The sequence below is a fragment of the Erpetoichthys calabaricus genome, chromosome 17 (assembly GCF_900747795.2).
Source record: "Erpetoichthys calabaricus chromosome 17, fErpCal1.3, whole genome shotgun sequence".
NCBI classification, from domain to species: Eukaryota; Metazoa; Chordata; class Cladistia; order Polypteriformes; family Polypteridae; genus Erpetoichthys; species Erpetoichthys calabaricus.
The window spans coordinates 7,715,084-7,734,442 of NC_041410.2; the positions used below are offsets into that span (position 1 = coordinate 7,715,084).

General features: G+C 46.0%; 1 protein-coding gene and 1 pseudogene across 2 annotated transcripts in view; one reads left to right on the forward strand and one right to left on the reverse strand.

Annotated features, from left to right (window-relative positions):
- evi5l (ecotropic viral integration site 5 like) overlaps positions 1-19,359 on the reverse strand; it is a 213,768-nt gene that overhangs the window by 14,271 nt on the left and 180,138 nt on the right. The gene's annotated exons all lie outside the window — the stretch shown is intronic.
- LOC114643442 (uncharacterized) lies at positions 9,870-10,044 on the forward strand (annotated as a pseudogene).

Here is a 19,359-nt window from a genome sequence, read left to right on the forward strand (position 1 = left end):
AAAGTCGTTGGAGTAGCGAAAGAAATTGGTAACTGCGCTGCTGCAACAAAATTTGATGTGTCAGAGAAACTGATGAGAGATTGGAGAAGGCAAAAAAAAACCCAAAACAAATTAAGTGTGGCATTTTTGAATGATGTTGTCCTGCTTGCTTCATCAGGCCGTGATCTTCAGCTCTCTCTGGATCGGTTCGCAGCCGAGTGTGAAGCGGCTGGGATGAGAATCAGCACCTCCAAATCCGAGACCAAGATCCTCAGCCGGAAAAGGGTGGAGTGCCCTCTCAAGGTTGGTAGCGAGATCCTGCCCCAAGTGGAGGAGTTCAAGTATCTCGGGGTCTTGTTCACGAGTGAGGGAAGAATGGAGCGTGAGATCAACAGGCGGATCGGTGCGGCATCCGCAGTAATGCGGGCGCTGCATCGGTCTGTCGTGGTGAAAAAGGAGCTGAGCCGCAAGGCGATGCTCTCTATTTACCAGTCGATCTATGTTCCTACCCTCACCTATGGTCATGAGCTATGGGTAGTGACCAAAAGAACGAGATCGCGAATACAAGCGGCTGAAATGAGTTTCCTCCGCAGGGTGTCTGGGCTCTCCCTTAAAGATAGGGTGAGAAGCTCAGTCATCCGGGAGGAGCTCAGAGTAGAGCCGCTGCTCCTCCGCATCGAGAGGAGTCAGATGAGGTGGCTCGGGCATCTGATCAGGATGCCTCCTGGACGCCTCCCTGGTGAGGTGTTCCGGGCACGTCTAACCGGGAGGAGGCCCCGGGGAAGACCCAGGACACGCTGGAGGGACTATGTCTCTCGACTGGCCTGGGAACGCCTTAGGATTCTCCCGGAAGAGCTAGAAGAAGTGGCCGGGGAGAGGGAAGTCTGGGCATCTCTGCTCAAGCTGCTGCCCCCGCGACCCGACCTCGGATAAGCGGGAGACAATGGATGGATGGATGGATGGATTTTTGAACGGGCATACAAGTCAGGGTCTGATTTTATGATCGATTTTTTGGGTTTCAAGACCAGACTTTTACGCGAGTATATACGGTAATCATCCAAACAGTGAAAGAAAAGAAATCTGTCATATGGATTAAGGAAACTTCAAAAGCGGAATCAGCAAAAATATGGGAAATGATATCAAGTAAAATATCTGTTGTGGCGAGTGGCTGGGGGCGGTATCCAGCCGGGACGCCTGGAAGAGGGATTACGCCTCCTCCGGACCACGAGGGGGCAGCCGCCCTGGTTGGTATGGGGACCACGGGAACAGAGCATGGAAGCTCAACCCTATAGGGGCCCGTGGTCTCCGCCAGGGGGCGCCCAGATGCCTGAAAAGCCCTGGACGTCAGCACTTCCACCACACCCGGAGGTGCTGGCGGAGGGATTACCAGGGACACCTGGAGTGCTTCTGGGTGCTCAGCTGGCACTTCCACCAGCGGAAGTTCATCGGGAGGCACCTGGAGCACGTCCGGGTGAACATAAAAAGGGGCAGCCTCCCTCCATTCGTCAGCTGGAGTCGGGGGAAAGAGGACAGAGCTCGGAGGAGGTGAGAAGAGAGGCAATGGAGAAGGCCTGGACTTGAGGGTGTTTGGAGCAGGGGCACTGGGTTGTGCGGTGTTGTAAATAATAGGAATATGAATAAACGTGTGTGTGGTTTGAAACCATCGGTGTCTGCCTGTCTGTGTCTGGGATGCTTACCACACTGCCCAACAATTTGAAAGACCTAACATGGCAGGCTGTACACGACATCCTTCACACAAATAATAACCTGTTCAAAAGAAAACTCCGTCAAAAATCCAAAATTCCTATAATTCAAATTACATTGAAATCAAAACTGCAAAACATGCACTGTTTGAATGTAAGAATGCACAAGTAGTGTGAAAAATGGCAATGGCGTAACAAATTGTACATGGCGCAGTAAATAAAGAAATGGTCATGTTTGACAGGTCAAAGCAAGAAAATGTGCGTAGGAAGCAATGGGTACAAACAAATTACATAAAAGAATCAATTTGGGTTAAAGAGGCAATTATATATAAAGAGAGAGAAACTTCTCCTCTTGTTCAGATGTTTTACAGATGGCCAGACAGAATTAATTGAATCAAGAACCTGAAAGGAAAAGAAGGACCACCTCCTTGGCCAAGTAAGTTTTTGCATCTTTTTAAATTGTCCATCCATCCATTTTCCAACCCGCTGAATCCGAACACAGGGTCACGGGGGTCTGCTGGAGCCAATCCCAGTCAACACAGGGCACAAGGCAGGAACCAATCCCGGGCAGGGTGCCAACCCACCGCAGTCTTTTTAAATTGTTTATTTGTTAATTGTTTTCATGGTTTGAAAATGTTTTTATGGTTGAATCACAAAACCGGCGTTTCCAAACGGAAGCCATGATAAAGCCATGGAATTCATGGGAAAACTGGGATAGAAAAAACTAATCGGTTTTAATTGAATAAAGCAATTAGCACAAGAAAACAAAAAAAATAAACCAGCCCTAACAGGCTGACCAGGTCTGCTCCAAAGGGGAAAAATTTCAGCATGAAGCACAGGCCTTAGTCTTCTCCTGTACTAATGGGGAATCTGTGCAAAATATGTTGTTGCCCCACAGCGCCCATAGCACGCGGTCAGCACTGTGCGACACGGTGGAGTGTCTGGTGTCCGCACCACTCAGATAGTACCATTAGAACAGTTTTTGAGATCCTAAGGTTGTATTGCTTCTGCTTGGTGTCAGGTAGAAGGTTGGCACATTTGTGATGAGTGCAATGAACGAATGTTCTGCGTTACATTTTAGTATCGGGGCGGCATGGTGGTGCAGTGGTAGCGGTGCTGCCTCACAGTGTGGAGACCAGGGTTCGTTCCTCTGTGGTGTCTGTATGGATTTCCTCCTACAGTCCCCAGACATGCAGGTTAGGTGGACTGGTGACACTAAATTGGCCCTAGTGGGTGATTAGGGTGGGCGTTCCCTGCGATGGACTGGCACCCTGTTCAGGGTTTGTTCTTGCCTTGCACCCTATGCTAGCTGGGATAGACTGCAGCAGACCCCTGCGACCCTGTCCAGGATTAAGCGGGTTTGAAAATGACTGACTGGACTTTGGTATCGGTTCACCAAAAAAGCAGGAGAAAATGTGATGGATTTTTGTCACAGAAACAAAACAAACAAAAAAAAAAATGTACAAAACAAAGAATCGGATCAAGCAAGTGGCCCCCCAAATCAGGTGCAAATTCACTCAATCTTCAATCTTTACTGTGCGACTCTCAGCAAGCAGTTATCAGAAGATGCTCTACTGACAGACTTAGCTGCTGATCTTCAGATAGGCCAAAGCAAAGGTCCTGCAGCCGTCGAGGGCCTCTGGCCGTATAACTGTTTCGCACCAGATCCAAACAAGCGAAATGTACTCGTACAGTGACATAATCTGATAAGCTGTAACCTCGTATCGTCTGCTCAGTTTGTCGGTGGGGTTACTTGCTCTGTGGTAAAATTGTACTTAGATGGGGAAGCAGCAGTACTGTCTGTTTTATTTAGGATAATAATAATACATTTTCTTTATATAGCGCCTTTCCCATGCTCAAGGCGCTTGATGGATGGGGACAAGCACCCTCTGGTCTGACTTTGTGTTGCTCACGGAGTCCCGAATGAGGCACATTACTCGCATTGTGAGGGAGCGTCAGTTACAGAACTACGGCCATGTGGCGTGATTACCCGAGGGTGACCCTGTTCACAGCACCCTCATTGTTGAGAACCAGGCCAAGGGGACGCCCATGTAACACTTGGCTGCGGCAGATAGATGGTCATTTCTAGAGGGTGGGACTGGAACGCGTAAAATGCCATATAGAGAGCAGTATTGTCAGGGGGATAGGCTGCAGCTTCCCTACAAGGTGGGTTTAGAAAATGGACGGGTGGATAGATGGGTAATATTTTCAGGACTTGAGTGAGGTTGGAAGCGTGCGCTGATCCCGCACCCACCACACAATGAACCACCTGGATTGCAGCAAGTGACACCTCAGCACCACACTTGAACAGTGTGAGGTTTTTATACCTGCCTGTTCCAACTTGGATCCCGAGCTGTTTCGTCATGTGGTGGGTGCGGCAACACGCTGTACCAGTGCCTGCGCCCCAACTTGACCTGGGGTCAAATCAGAAGTGAGTCCACTCCGTTAGGCCTTTTGAGAGAGGCCCTTAACCTGCCATTGCTTCGTCCTGGGAATGACGTTAATCGGCATCTAGCCCTGCAATCAACTTGGGGGCTGGTGGTAGGACTGGCACTCCAGCCAGTGTTCCAGTGTGGTGTCACCTGCTGCACTCGGGTCCCAATCCAGGTGGTTCGTCGTGTGGTGGGTGCAGGATCAGCGCACGCTTCCAACCTCACTCAAGTCCTGAAAATATTACCCATCTATCCACCCATCCATTTTCTAAACCAACCTTGTAGGGAAGCTGCAGCCTATCCCCCTGACAATACTGCTCTCCATAAGGCATGTTACGCCATTGTTACCCTTTCCCTGCACAGAGTGAACGTTCTGGGGCCGTACAGAAACTCCACATATGAAAGCACAGACTTAAATGTCCGTCGGACACAGTACCCCCGGGAGGGGGTCTTTTGTGGCACTAGCAGGTTAAAAGCAATGTTTGCAGAAGTGACAACTTTATACAAAAAAAGAGAAATGCAACAGATCAAGGACCACAATTCACCCTGAGCTCAAAAAGATAAAAAGACTCAACAGCTACAGCAAAAGAAAAATAAGAACGCTCAGCAGATTGAGAGATACCATACGAGAGTGAATCTCTGACCAAGATACCATCGCTGTTGTGACTCTACAGATTGTGGCACTAGCTGGACTGGAGTCCTAAAGGGACACGTTACATTGGTAACTCGAGCACATTCAGTCAAGGCCCCCATGGTCCTGGTGCCTCAGTATTGGCTTCTGAAGGAGTCTTCTTCTTCTTCTTTCGGCTCAACCTGTTAGGGGTTGCACAGTGGATCATCTTCTTCCATATCTTTCTGTCCTCGTCATCTTGCTCTGTCACACCCATCACCTGCATGTCCTCTCTTACCACATCCATAAACCTTCTCTTAGGCCTTCCTCTTCTCCTCATGCCTGGCAGCTCCATCCTTAGCACCCTTCTCTCGTTATACCCCTCATCTCTCCTCTGCACATGTCCAAATTAACACAATCTCACCTCTGACTTTGTCTCCAAACTTGAGCTGACCCTCTAATGTCCTCATTTCTAATCCTGTCCATCCTCGTCACACACAATGCAAATCTTAACATCTTTAACTCTGCCACCTCCAGCTCTGTCTCCTGTGCCACCATCTCCAGCCCATATGACATAGCTGGTCTCACTACCGTCCTGTAGACCTTCCCTTTCACTCTGGCTGATACCCGTCTGTCACAAATCACTCCTGACACTCTTCTCCACTCACTCCACCCTGCCTGCACTCTCGTCTTCACTTCTCTTCCACAATCCCCATTACTCTGTACTGTTGATCCCAAGTCTTTAAACTCATCCACCTTCGCCAACTCTACTCCCCTCATCCTCACCATTCCACTGACCTCCCTCTCATTCACACACATGTAGACTGTCTTGCTCCTACTGATCTTCTTTCCTCTCCTCTCATATCTCCACCTCTCCAGGGTCTCCTCAACCTGCTCCCTACTATCTCTACAGATCACAATGTCATCAGCAAACATCACAGTCCACGGGGACTCCTGTCTAATCTCGTTTGTCAACCTGTCCATCACCATTGCTGGCTTCTGAAAGAGACTAACGTGACCAAACTCCGATGTCACTTTATGCGGCTCTTTGTCCTGGGATATGTCTGACTTGCCGATGGCAGTCCTTGATCTTGTCTTTGCACCAGTGGCGTAGCGTAGTGGAGGCGGCAGGGGCGGCCCGCCCCGGGCGGCACTTTTAGGGGGCGGCAAAATTTCACAATAAATAATAATAATATCTTGTAAAAATTTGAACCATACCTAAATAAGGGGGCAGCGGAATTTTCCTCCACCCCGGGCGGCTGACACCCACGCTACGCTACTGCTTTGCACCACCTCAAATGACATGACTGAAAATCGTGGCCCATGTCACATTTACCGACTGAGCGCCGCTCCTCCTCTGTGCCCGTCTCTTTTTTCTGCCTGATGCAGCGGCGCTTTTACGATGGACTAACGGCTGCCGTGAGGTCAGCACCAATCTCTGCCCTTTAATCTTTCTGTCCCTTCTGTTATGATATGTAAAATATGAGACAGACAGACAGACAGACGAGCGTCTCTATTGTTTGTGAACACATGTGTTTCTTATTCTTCGTCACTGCGTTCTGTGTATTGTACTGCACTTTCAGATGAGCATTCATTGGTTCATTTGGCTGTCAGCTCTCCTGGCGCTATCAACCTGGGATGACAGGGGGCGCCAGACGATGCTTGACCACCAAAGCCATGATAGAGTTTGGGGTCTTCACCTTTAAAGCCTCAAGCGAGAAAGGGTGGTAAGACGGGACCCCATTAAAAGCAATGCTGCACACTGTTGAGGCGCATGCTTTATTTTTGCATGTTTTGTTGATATTTAAACGGCACTACTGAGCTGGTTATCCCGAATCAAGAACCTGTGCCCAAGTGCCAGACTATATTGGACTGGCATCCCAACTGGGATTGGGAATGACTACCTGCCTGGCTGGGAGGCCATAATGGATGGAGCACAAGAATGGTGACAGAACCTGGGCCAGGATGGTCCTCAGTTTTCGTTTCCAGTCAGGGTGATCAAATAATGTATGGACAAGGGACGAGTGGATCTTTTGAACAATTTTGTCCCCTGGCACGAAAGGTGGCAGTGCTCCCTTGGCTGGGTCTGCCTGGGTACTGCAGTACAGAAGGGCAACCTTGTTGGGATTCTTGGGTGTGAAGAACAGACCTCCCTACTTTAGGAAAACTTCGAATGACATGCAATGCCGTAACACCGGAAGCTGCTTGGCCTCATCTAGCGGAGTCAGAATTGGGAGCCAGAGGGTGAAGACAGATTGTTGGGACTGGGATTGTTAAAAAAAGCCTGTGAACAGCACTCTGGATAATAAAAAATCTTTTATTTGTATCACAGAATGACTCAGGCGCCGCCGCGACTGGCAGCCTTTCCAGCAGCTCTGTGTATGACTTTATCTTTTTACCTTTTTTCTGTATTTTTCTCTATTTCAGTGTCAACTCCTACCACTTTCTTTTATGTGGACTAGTACCCTGGATACTTTTTACACTTTTTTACTACTCTTTACTACTTGGAAATGGATTTTTGTTTTAATGTGAATTTCCCCTTGGGATTAATAAAGTATCTATCTATCTATCTATCTATCTATCTATCTATCTATCTATCTATCTATCTATCTATCTATCTAAACCAGGGGTGTCGAACTCCAGGCCTGGAAGGCCACAGTGGCTGCAAGTTTTCTTTCTAACCCTTTTCCTAATCAGTGACCAGTTTTCACTGCTAATTAACTCCTTTTCTCTTCATTTTAATAAGCCCTGTTTAAAGGATTCAGTCCTCTGAATTGATTGGCTGCCATTTAATGAAGAAACAAATCAGAAATGAGATGTGAAATGAGCTGACAGATGACCAGCTAAATTGGGTCTTCAAACTCCAACCAATTTCACTCCAATCACTTTCTTAATGAGAAGCCAATTTTTGCTGTTAATTAAACTCGTTATTTAATTCCATGGCTTGTTGCTGCTCTCGTTCTGCCACAGCAGACATTCCCAAAACTGTTGTTTTTCTGCTTTTTCTAAGAATGCAGTCATAAGGTTTTGGTGACCTCAGAAATCAGCCTTACTGAGACCGTCGCCTTTCTTTATTTTCAGATATTTTGTGATGGGCACAGGTGAGCTGGTCATATGGCAGCCTGTTTTGTGTCTCATTATTGTTTGGCTGCTAATTAAGGAAAAAGAAATAACTGACTTGGGGCCTGAGTCAAGTTAATTAAAAGAAGTAATCAGCACTAATTAAGAAGATGGTAAGAATGAAAACCTGCAGCCACTGCGGCCCTCCATGACTGGAGTTCGACACCCCTGATCTAAACTGTGTTTGGTTGAGATGTGCCTGGAGTTCAGGGCTTAGTGGCGCCCCCTGGTGGTCACAATACAGTAACTACTAGCCATGTTCCCTGTGAAAGACAGTTAATAGAAGGAATTTAAAAAATATATATTTGACATCTCTTGCCCTACACATACCTTCAGGTCTTTTCCTCTGTTGACCTGCACTCCCTCTGTTGAGTGCCTTGAAACCCTGCCTCTCAGATTCTGCCATTTTGAAGCACCTTGCTCAGCTGCCGTCTACTTTAATACCTCCCGTCTTGGAAGGCGACTCTCAGCGTGCCTCCTATGCCTTTACTCCTATCTCGTGTGTCTCACACTCACAATTTCTCTTTTGCACGGATTACAAAAGCCAATCTGACCAATCAGAAAAAAAAGGAAAACTGACCAATCAGATTGCTCTGAGGGACTGGACACTGTCCCAGATGGATGAGGACCCTACCCAGTTGGGACGCCTGGATAGTCCCCGTGATGGACAATACCTCCCCTGGGCCACGAGGGGGCAGCCGCCCGGGTCTGCTTATGGGCCACTGGACCGGAGCGGGGACATTCATCCCTACCGGAGGACGTGGTCACCACCAGGGGGCGCCCAGACAGTCGTGAAGTCCCGGATGGCAGCACTTCCGCTACACCAGGAAGTGCTGCCGGAAGAATTCCCAGGGGCACCTGGAGTGCTTTCCGGGGACTCTCTTGACACTTCCGCCACACCAGGAAGTGTCATCAAGGGGAGCACCTGGAGCTCATCCGGGTCAGTATATAAGGGGCTGCCTCCCTCCAGAAGCTGAGCCAGAGTTGGGAGGAAGGAGACAAAGCTTGTGAGAAGGGGAGAGGCGGAGAGAAAGAGAAGAAGAAGAAGAAGAAGAAGAAGAAGAAGAAGAAGAAGAAGAAGAAAGAGTGTTGGAGGAAGGCATTGTGGTGCTGAAAGAAAATAAAAGAAGTGTGTTTTGGACATTCTGGTGTCTGTCTGTCTGTGTCCGGGGGTATGCATTCCACAACACACAGCCCTGAGTGTTTTACTGTATAGCAGATAGATAAATACATATAAATGCACGCACACATTGCTTGTAATGCTGCAATATTTGCTCTCATGATTGATTGTTCAAAAACCTCACAACTTGTGGGTAATCCTTCAGTCTACTGGTGTGTGTGCCACTAGTGTCCTGTACCGTCTGTGAGAAAATTGGCCGGATGCTTGCTTTGGTTTTTGTCTTCAGCCTGCACTACTAAGACATGAAAATGTCGGTGTTGTCACTCCTAGTTGTTTCTTTTCCAAAAAATGTAAATATCTTTGCAAGCAGCAGTTAAACTTTCCTCTCCGGACATAACGGAGGAGACATCAATGTCTGCCCAAGCAGGGGCTAATTGTATCGTCACAGATGTGTCAAAGCCTCCCACAGCTCACACCTCAGATTCAGAATGAAGTCGTTGTCTGCTCAGGCACTTGCACGGCCGCCAGCCCCAGTTAGGTAGAGAAACTCCCATTGCGTGCTACGCAGTTCACAACAGCGGTAAGTGTGGTGACAGAAATAAAATCAGAAATGACTTGTTGAGAGATAACTGGAACCCTCAACGTAGCATGAACAGCTACAATCTGGAGATGCGTCTGACTCTTTAATTCAAATCAATCAACGCTTTACTGGCAGCACTATAGGCAACTTGAGCTTGTCAGAGTTTCTCTTTCAGGCTGCTATCTGATGGTATTTTGTGTGCAGAGTAATATAAGACATGATAAAGCCGTTACTAACAGCCATCAAGTGACAGAACCATGGGAATTACGACCATAGAAGTTTAGCACCAAGTCTAATGGAAGCATTCGTTTGAAAAGGCGACCCGATATTAAAAGGTTAACAGACAAGTGATAATGTGCAGCATCTGTCCTTATAAGAGTTTAAAATCTGATATGCTGCCTATCTGGGCACCGAATTTTAAATTGATTTTTGGAAACAGGAGGTGGCATAGCGGCTTGCTCCGTCCACTCCACACATCGACTTGTATCTGTGTCTACTGCTCACCAATTTGGAAACAGGCTCCAGTAAAGTGGTCCACCGGTGCTGGGGTCATCTCACTCTGCAAGGTGGGCCGATCTGGACGGGAGTCAAGAAATGCAGTAAAAGATAGGAAGGAGAGATCACATGATGCTCAAAGCTACACGGAGACAATATGTGACATATTGCTCAGAGGAGAAGGCAAGGGAGTCCAGTAATAATTACTGGTCAAACATCCATCCATCCATCCATTATCCAACCTGCTGTATCCTAACTACAGGGTCATGGGGGTCTGCTGGAGCCAATCCCAGCCAACACAGGGTGCAAGGTAGGAAACAAACCCCGGGCAGGGCGCCAGCCCACCGCAAGGTGCACACACACCAAGCACACACACGGGACAATTTAGAATCGCCAATGCACCTAGCCTGCATGTCTTTGGACTGTGGGAGGAAACCCACGTAGACACGGGGAGAACATGCAAACTCCACACACGGAGGACCTGGGAAGCGAACCCAGTTTCCTAACTGCGAGGCAGCAGCGCTACCACTGTGCCACCCCTGGTCAAACATAAAACATTAAAAATGTACATTTAAGAGCGTTATTTAAAGGCCAGTTTTATTAAGCGTAGTTTAGTCCGACTAATGTGTCTTCTTGAGTAGGTGCTTTAGATACTTCAGTGACTGATACTCTTTAGTAAGGTGCCTTATTATTGTATTTTTGGCAGCCACCTGTAGCCAAGGTACATTACAAATCACTCCACATTCCACTCGCTTACACAGGCACTTCTTTCTATTTGAAGCACAGGCAGATTAAGGGGCTTGCTGAAGGCGACACCAGGAATCAGAAAGGAAATGAGAACTGACCGGTGAGTTTGTTACACCAACTCTGATCTGCCAGCTTGCCTCGAGTTAGAATACGGGTATGAAACGGAAAAATGTGACTAAGGATCGCAGACTTGAGGGGTTTTCCCCTTGTGGTAAAATCTACTGTTTTTTATGAAGATGTGTAATATTCTTAATAACTACAGGCTTACATGAAACAACAACACCTTACTGAGGATCCTGTGCAGCAAGGAAAGAAAAACAAGGAGCATAGCAGAGAAAACCTAAGCTACCACCATAAAGCTCTGTGATGGCCAGGATGATGTGCTGGGCTGGCAACATCACTTCAAGAGAGGCCCACCGAATCAACAAGCTAATTAAAAGGGCAGGATCAGGCATGGAATGCAGTCCGGACCCCCTGGTGGTAGAAGAGGAGGAAAGAATGAAGACAAAACTGAGTGCCGTTATGAGCAACGCTGCACATCCTCTCTGTGACACAACAACACTGAGGACTATCAGCCAACAAATCATTCAGCAGAAGTCTGTGAAAAAACACTATGGGGGGCTCCTTTATACCAACAAAAATATGTCTGCATAATGCTGCTCTCTGGGATCGTGACAGCCTCGTCAGCACTTTTCTTATTTTAATTTTCTTCTTTTATAGTCATTCCAAGGTGTGTTTTGACCAAAGTGTGCGTGTAAATTTACTTACTTATCTACCTATTCATGTTCTCTTTCTTCCTTTCTGTTATACAATGCCCTTCCTATCTATTGAATCATGCCTACTATACTAAAATCTATCTATCTATCTAATCCTGCCTGCCTACTATACTAATATCTATCATATCATATCTATCTAATCCTGCCTACTATACTAATATCTATCATATCATATATATCTATCTAATCCTGCTTGCCTACTATACTAATATCTATCTATCTATCTATCTATCTATCTATCTATCTATCTATCTATCTATCTATCTATCTATCTATCTATCTATCTATCTATCCATCCATCCATCCATCCATCCATCCATCCATCCATCCCTGCCTGCCTGCCTGCCTACTATACTAATATCTATCTATCTAATCCTGCCTACTATACCAATATCTATCATATCATATCATATCTATCTATCCAATCCTGCCTACTATACTAATATCTATCTAATCCAATTTAACTTGTAGTTCAGTATCGTGGATTTATTCTTTACGCGGTATAATTGCATTACTGGATTTAATTGTAAGGCCAGTGCTAGTGCCTTAAGCTACCTGAAGAAATGCCGTGTTCATCTGAATGGATGTGTAGTAATTTTCTCAAACTAAATAAGGAGAAAACAGAAATCTTACTGATTGGCAAAAATGGATATAATGAGGGTATCAGAAATAAACATTTTAAATCACATATTAATCAGATCACTAGGACAGCATTTTTTCACTTAAGAAATATATAAAAAATTAGATCTCTTATAACTTTGCAAAATGCTGAAAAATGAGTTCACGCTTTTGTTTTTTAGTTGACTAGATTACTGCAATGCACTCCTCTCAGGACCAACCAAGAGACATCAGTCGGTTACAACGAGTGCAGAATGCAGCAGCCAGAATCTTAACTAGGGAAAGAAAATCCGAACACATCACCCCAGTCTGAGCGTCACTACACTGGTTACCGGTGTCATTTAGAATTGACTTTAAAATACTGCTGATGGTTTACAAAGCCTTTAATCATCTGCTCCATCTTATATCTCAGAATGCCTCTCACCTTACACTCCAAATCGTAACCTTAGGTCTTCAAATGAGGGTCTGCTTAGAATTCCAAGAGCTAAACTTAAAAGAAGTGGTGAGGCGGACGGCCTTCTGCTGTTACGCACCTAAAATCTGGAATAGCTGACCGATAGAAATTCGCCAGGCTAATACGGTGGAGCACTTTAAAAAGCTGCTAAAAACTCCTTATTTTAACATGGCTTTCTGAAAGCTTTATTTTAGTTTAACCCTGATATTCTGTATATGCATTGAATGATCATTTTTATCATGGCTCCACAGCCCGTACTAACCCCTACTGTCTCTATCTGTTCTGTGGTGGTGATCTGCGCTCACACCACCTGATCAGGGCCCCATGTAGTCCCTACATTGATGGATTGAAAGCCAGAGGTCCACATGACCGTTATCATCATCATCTAATTCTTCCACATGGAGCCTGAAAACCATGAGGACTGATTGAGATCATTGATGTCAGGTAGAATGCCTAGTGGGGGGGCTGGCTGGGTGGTCTCATGGCCTCAGAACTCCTGTAGATTTTGTTTGTTTGTTTTTTTTCTGTCCTCCCTGGCCATCGGGCATTACTTTATTCTTTGTTACTTAGTATTGCCTAATCTTACTTTTATATTTTTCTTTCTTTATCTTGTAAAGCCCTTTGAGCTCCATCATTTGTATGGAGACATCCTCTAGAAATAAATGTTGTTGCTGAGTGTTGGCTCCTTGAATCAGATGTTAGCTCACCCAGTTCAGATTTCCACTTGTATGTGGCGTCCAAATTCTTCATTTGATATTGGGTTTAATGTGTAGTTCAATATCATGAGTTTATTCTTTACTTGGCGTAATTACAGGGCTAATTTTAAGTACAGCGCTAGCGCCTTAAGCTATCTGCAGCAATGGCGTCTTGTTAAAGCAGAAATCAGATTTTTAACATTCGTTCTGCCTCCACAGTCACTTCAAGGAACACGCACCTTGACCGATTTGATCAAATCAGACTATTTTGTTGGCACAACAGGGAAGACAGGGTGTCTAGTATAACGTTTCAAAGGTCTTCAACATTCTTGATAATATGTGAGGTCAGATAGGAAGTCACTTTTACTTTTTTTTTTTAATTGATTTTAATCTTTTTTTTACTTAAAACGTATCGCCGCTTGTCTCCCCCTCGGTTGGCCGTTTCTGGCAATGCTGAGGGTGTACCTGCGCCTTTAAAACGTTGCGGCCTTGCCTTGCGTGACTGCGGCTGCCTCCGAGCCTCTCCACGTCAGTCAGCGGGGTGGCTGAGTCAATCCTCTACCGCTAATCTGCCACTCGCTGTAAATCACAGATGAGAGTGCGCTCTTCCCAAACACGGCAGCGCTGTGCATAGAGGGGGGCGACCCTGTGGTTTACCACCGAAATACTCAAAATAAATGCAAAGAGGCGGCACTGAGCACTGAAGAGTGGTGCAGATAACTATAATATATGGCAGACGGACTCCTCGGTGTGGAAGCAAAGGGAACAAAGTCGTCAAATCACTCACACCGGCAGAGACTTCGACCCAAGGAGCTGGGGGGCTTGCCGGTGCCATTTTGAGTCTGTCCAAAAATGTATAAGTGAATATGACACGCCAATGTCTGCAGACTGAAATCTTTGCCGGCATTCGGTTTTTAAATTGGTGTTAAATCTCTAACACTTTCGAAAGTGAAAGTGGAAAGGGGAAAACATAAGAGCAGACTCAGACTGCAGATTGCAGTAAAAACTGTAAAATTCAAGAGCATATGAAACATCCCTAAAGCTGTGCAATCAATGCCCATTGACACGGTTTGGCAGATATTATGGCTTACCTAATTAAAAACAAAAAAAAAGTAACAATCAGATTGTTCAAACACCGTTCACTCTTGAGCATCTCAAAGGTAAAGAAACGGGGGCCGAAAAAAAAAGCAAAAAAGCGGAGCTCATCCCGCCGCAGCGTAGAAAAGCTGTCGTTCCAATCTTAGCGCCTGCACACAAATCTGACTGTCTACTTCGCTATCGGCCTTCAGAGATCACCACAAGCTGTCCAGTCTTGTCCTATCTGGAGCCACCAATCAAGCACAGGCTTCACAAAGGCAGCGATGTCAAAAAATGGCACCTCATTACAGCCAACTACACATACAGTGGGGCAAAAAAGTCTTTAGTCAGCCACCAATTGTGCAAGTTCTCCCACTTAAAAAGATAAGAGAGGCCTGTAATTTTCATCATAGGTATACCTCAACTATGAGAGACAAAATGAGAAAAAAAAATCCAGAAAATCATATTGTCTGATTTTTAAAGAATTTATTTGCAAAATATGGTGGAAAAAAAGTATTTGGTCACCTACAAAGAAGCAGGATTTCTGGCTCTCACAGACCTGTAACTTCCTCTGTAAGAGGCTCCTCTGTCCCCCACTCGTTCCCTGCATTAATGGCACCTGTTTGAACTCGTTATCAATATAAAAGACACCTGTCCACAACCTCAAACAGTCACACTCCAAACTCCACTATGGCCAAGACCAAAGAGCTGTCAAAGGACACCAGAAACAAAATTGTAGACCTGCACCAGGCTGGGAAGACTGAATCTGCAATAGGTAAGCAGCTTGGTGTGAAGAAATCAACTGTGGGAGCAATTATTAGAAAATGAAAGACATACAAGACCACTGATAATTTCCCTCGATCTGGGGCTCCACGCAAGATCTCACCCCGTGGGGTCAAAATGATCACAAGAACGGATGAGCAAAAATCCCAGAACCACACGGGGGACCTAGTGAATGACCTGCAGAGAGCTGGGACCAAAGTAACAAAGGCTACCATCAGTAACACACTACGCCACCAGGGACTCCAATCCTGCAGTGCCAGACGTGTCCCCCTGCTTAAGCCAGTACATGTGCAGGCCCGTCTGAAGTTTGCTAGAGAGCATTTGGATGATCCAGAAGAGGACTGGGAGAATGTCATATGGTCAGATGAAAAAAACTCTACTCGTCGTGTTTGGAGGAGACAGAATGCTGAGTTGCATCCAAAGAACACCATACCTACTGTAAAGCATGGGGGTGGAAACATCATGCTTTGGGACTGTTTTTCTGCAAAGGGACCAGGACGACTGATCCGTGTAAAGGAAAGAATGAATGGGGCCATGTATCGTCAGATTTTGAGTGGAAACCTCCTTCCAGCAGCAAGGGCATTGAAGATGAAACGTGGCTGGGTCTTTCAGCATGACAATGATCCCAAACACACCGCCCGGGTAACGAAGGAGTGGCTTCATAAGAAGCATTTCAAGGTCCTGGAGTGGCCTAGCCAGTCTCCAGATCTCAACCCCATAGAAAATCTTTGGAGGGAGTTGAAAGTCCATGTTGCCCAGCGGCAGCCCCAAAACATCACTGCTCTAGAGGAGATCTGCATGGAGGAATGGGCCAAAATACCAGCAACAGTGTGTGAAAACCTTGTGAAGACTTACAGAAAACGTCTGACCTCTGTCATTGCCAACAAAGGGTATATAACAAAGTATTGAGATGAACTTTTGTTATTGACCAAATACTTTTTTTCCACCATAATTTGCACATAAATTCTTCAAAAATCAGACAATGTGATTTTCTGGATTTTTTTTTTCTCATTTTGTCTCTCATAGTTGAGGTATACCTGTGATGAAAATTACAGGCCTCTCTCATCTTTTTAAGTGGGAGAACTTGCACAATTGGTGGCTGACTAAATACTTTTTTGCCCCACTGTACACCACTGATTTCGTTGGTTTCTAAAATGGGGTCACCCCAGAGAAAGCAACAGTTTCAACCCTGTTGGAAACAAAACAATACAGTACAGTTTATTTTTGTGTAGCCCAAAATCATACAAGAAGTGCCACAATGGGCTTTAACAGGCCCTGCCTCTTGACAGCCCCCCTGCCTTGACACTCTAAGATGACAAAGAAACACTCCCAAAAAAACAAGATGGAAGAAACCTTGGGAAAGGCAGTTCAAAGAGAGACCACCTCTTTACAGATTAGGCGTGCAGTGGGGTGTCAAAAAAGGGGGGTCAATACAACACAATACACAGAACAGAAGACACGAGGACTTTCAAGAACTCCACAACCAAAAGCCAACCAAGCTCCTGATGCCAGCTGTTGGCGAGATGTCATTTATCTGCAGGCTGATTTTTTAATATTTCTGTTTTCTAATATGGTACTCTTCAGCTGTCAGAGTTGGTCATGTATGTTAATTTTGTAAAGCACCCCGTGACGGTGCCTTCTGTTATCAGCACTTGTGATGCCCGGGCGCGTACAGTCGCACTAACTCCGACACAGACAGGCAGGACCACAAGTCCAGCACACAACACACACTTTTATTTTCCACTGGCAAGCGTTTTCCCTTGCTCCCCAGACTAACCCTTTGCCACCCCTCCAGTCCTCCACATAGGTGTTGTCCTCTTCCTCACAACTCTGGCTCCTCAAATGGAGTGAGGTGGCCCCCTTTTATAGGGCACCCTGCAGTGTGCTCCAGGTGCTCCACAATCTTCCTCCTCCTGCAGAGGAGGACTCAGCCATTCTCCATGTACCCCCTGGCAGTGGCCATGGGCCCTTGCAGGGTTGAGCTTCCATGCTCCAAACCTGTGGCACCATAGCATGCCAGGGGGGCTGCCCTCAATTGTGCCCTCTGCAAGCTCCTTTCCCTGGACCTTCCCTTTCAAAGTTGTCCCGGCCAGGTATGAGTAGCAGCTGTCCGTTACACAATATACAGTGCATCTGGAAAGTATTCCCAGCGCATCACTTTTTCCACATTTTGTTATGTTACAGCCTTATTCCAAAATGGATTAAATTCATTTTTTACCTCAGAATTCTACACACAACACCCCATAATGACAACGTGAACAAAGTTTACTTGAGGTTTTTGCAAATTTATTAAAATTAAAAAAACTGAGAAATCCCATGTCCATAAGTATTCACAGCCTTTGCTCAATACTTTGTCGATGCAGCTTTGGCAGCAATTCCAGCCTCAAGTCTTGTTGAATATGATGCCACAAGCTTGGCACACCTATCCTTGGCCAGTTTGGCCCATTCCTCTTTGCAGCACCTCTCAAGCTCCATCAGGTTGGATGGAAGAGTCGGTGCACAGCCATTTTAAGATCTCTCCAGAGATGTTCAATCGGATTCAAGTCTGGGCTCTGGCTGGGCCACTCAAGGACATTCACAGAGTTGTCCTGAAGCCACTCCTTTGATATCTTGGCTGTGTGCTTAGGGTCGTTGTCCTGCTGAAAGATGAACCGTCGCCCCAGACTGAGGTCAAGAGCGCTCTGGAGCAGGTTTTCATCCAGGATGTCTCCGTACATTGCTGCAGTCATCTTTCTCTTTATCCTGACTAGTCTCCCAGTCCCTGCTGCTGAAAAAACATCCCCACATCATGATGCTGCCACCACCATGCTTCACTGTAGGGATGGTATTGGCCTGGTGATGAGCGGTGCCTGGTTTCCTCCAAACGTGATGCCTGGCAGTCACACCAAAGAGTTCAATCTTTGTCTCATCAGACCAGAGAATTTTCTTTCTCATGGTCTGAGAGTCCTTCAGGTGCCTTTTGGCAAACTCCAGGCGGGCTGCCATGTGCCTTTTACTAAGGAGTGGTTTCCGTCTGGCCACTCTACCATACGGGCCTGATTGGTGGATTGCTGCAGAGATGGTTGTCCTTCTGGAAGGTTCTCCCCTCTCCACAAAGGACCTCTGGAGCTCTGACAGAGTGACCATCTGGTTCTTGGTCACCTCCCTGACTAAGGCCCTTCTCCCCCAATCGCTCAGTTTAGATGGCCGGCCAGCTCTAGGAAGAGTCCTGGTGGTTTCGAACTTCTTCCACTTACGGATGATGGAGGCCACTGTGCTCATTGGGACGTTCAAAGCAGCAGAAATTTTTTCTGTAACCTTCCCCAGATTTGTGCCTCGAGACAATCCTGTCTCGGTGGTCTACAGACAATTCCTTTGACTTCATGCTTGGTTTGTGCTCTGACATGAACTGTCAACTGTGGGACCTTCTATAGACAGGTGTGTGCCTTTCCAAATCATGTCCAGTCAACTGAATTTACCACAGGTGGACTCCAATGAAGCTGCAGAAACATCTCAAGGATGATCAGGGGAAACAGGATGCACCTGAGCTCAATTTGGAGCTTCATGGCAAAGGCTGTGAATACTTATAGACATGTGCTTCTCAGTTTTTTTTATTTTTAATAAATTTGCAAAAACCTCAAGTAAACTTTTTTCACGTTGTCATTATGGGGTGTTGTGGGTAGAATTCGGAGGAAAAAAATGAATTTAATCCATTTTGGAATAAGGCTGTAACATAACAAAATGTGGAAAAAGTGATGCGCTGTGAATACTTTCCGGATGCACTGTATCACACTCATCTGGAGTCCTGGGTGCAGTTTTGGTCTCCAGGCTACAAAAAGGACAACAGCACAGGAGAAAGTCCAGAGAGGAGCGACGAGGCTGATTCACGGCTACAGGGGATGAGTTATGAAGAAAGATGAGAATAGCTGCGCCTTTAAAGGAGATGAAGAGGAGACCTGACTGAAGTGTTTAAAATTATGAAGGGAATTAGTCCAGTGGGTCGAGACGGTGACTTTAAGATGAGTTCATCGAGAACACAGGGACACAGTTGGACACTTGTTAAGGGAAAATTTCACATAAACATTAGGAAGTTTTTCTTCACAAAGTGAACCACAGACACATGGAATGAGTGATCAGTAGCGTGGTGGACAGTAAGACTTGAGGGATCTTAAAAACGTAACGTATCTAAAC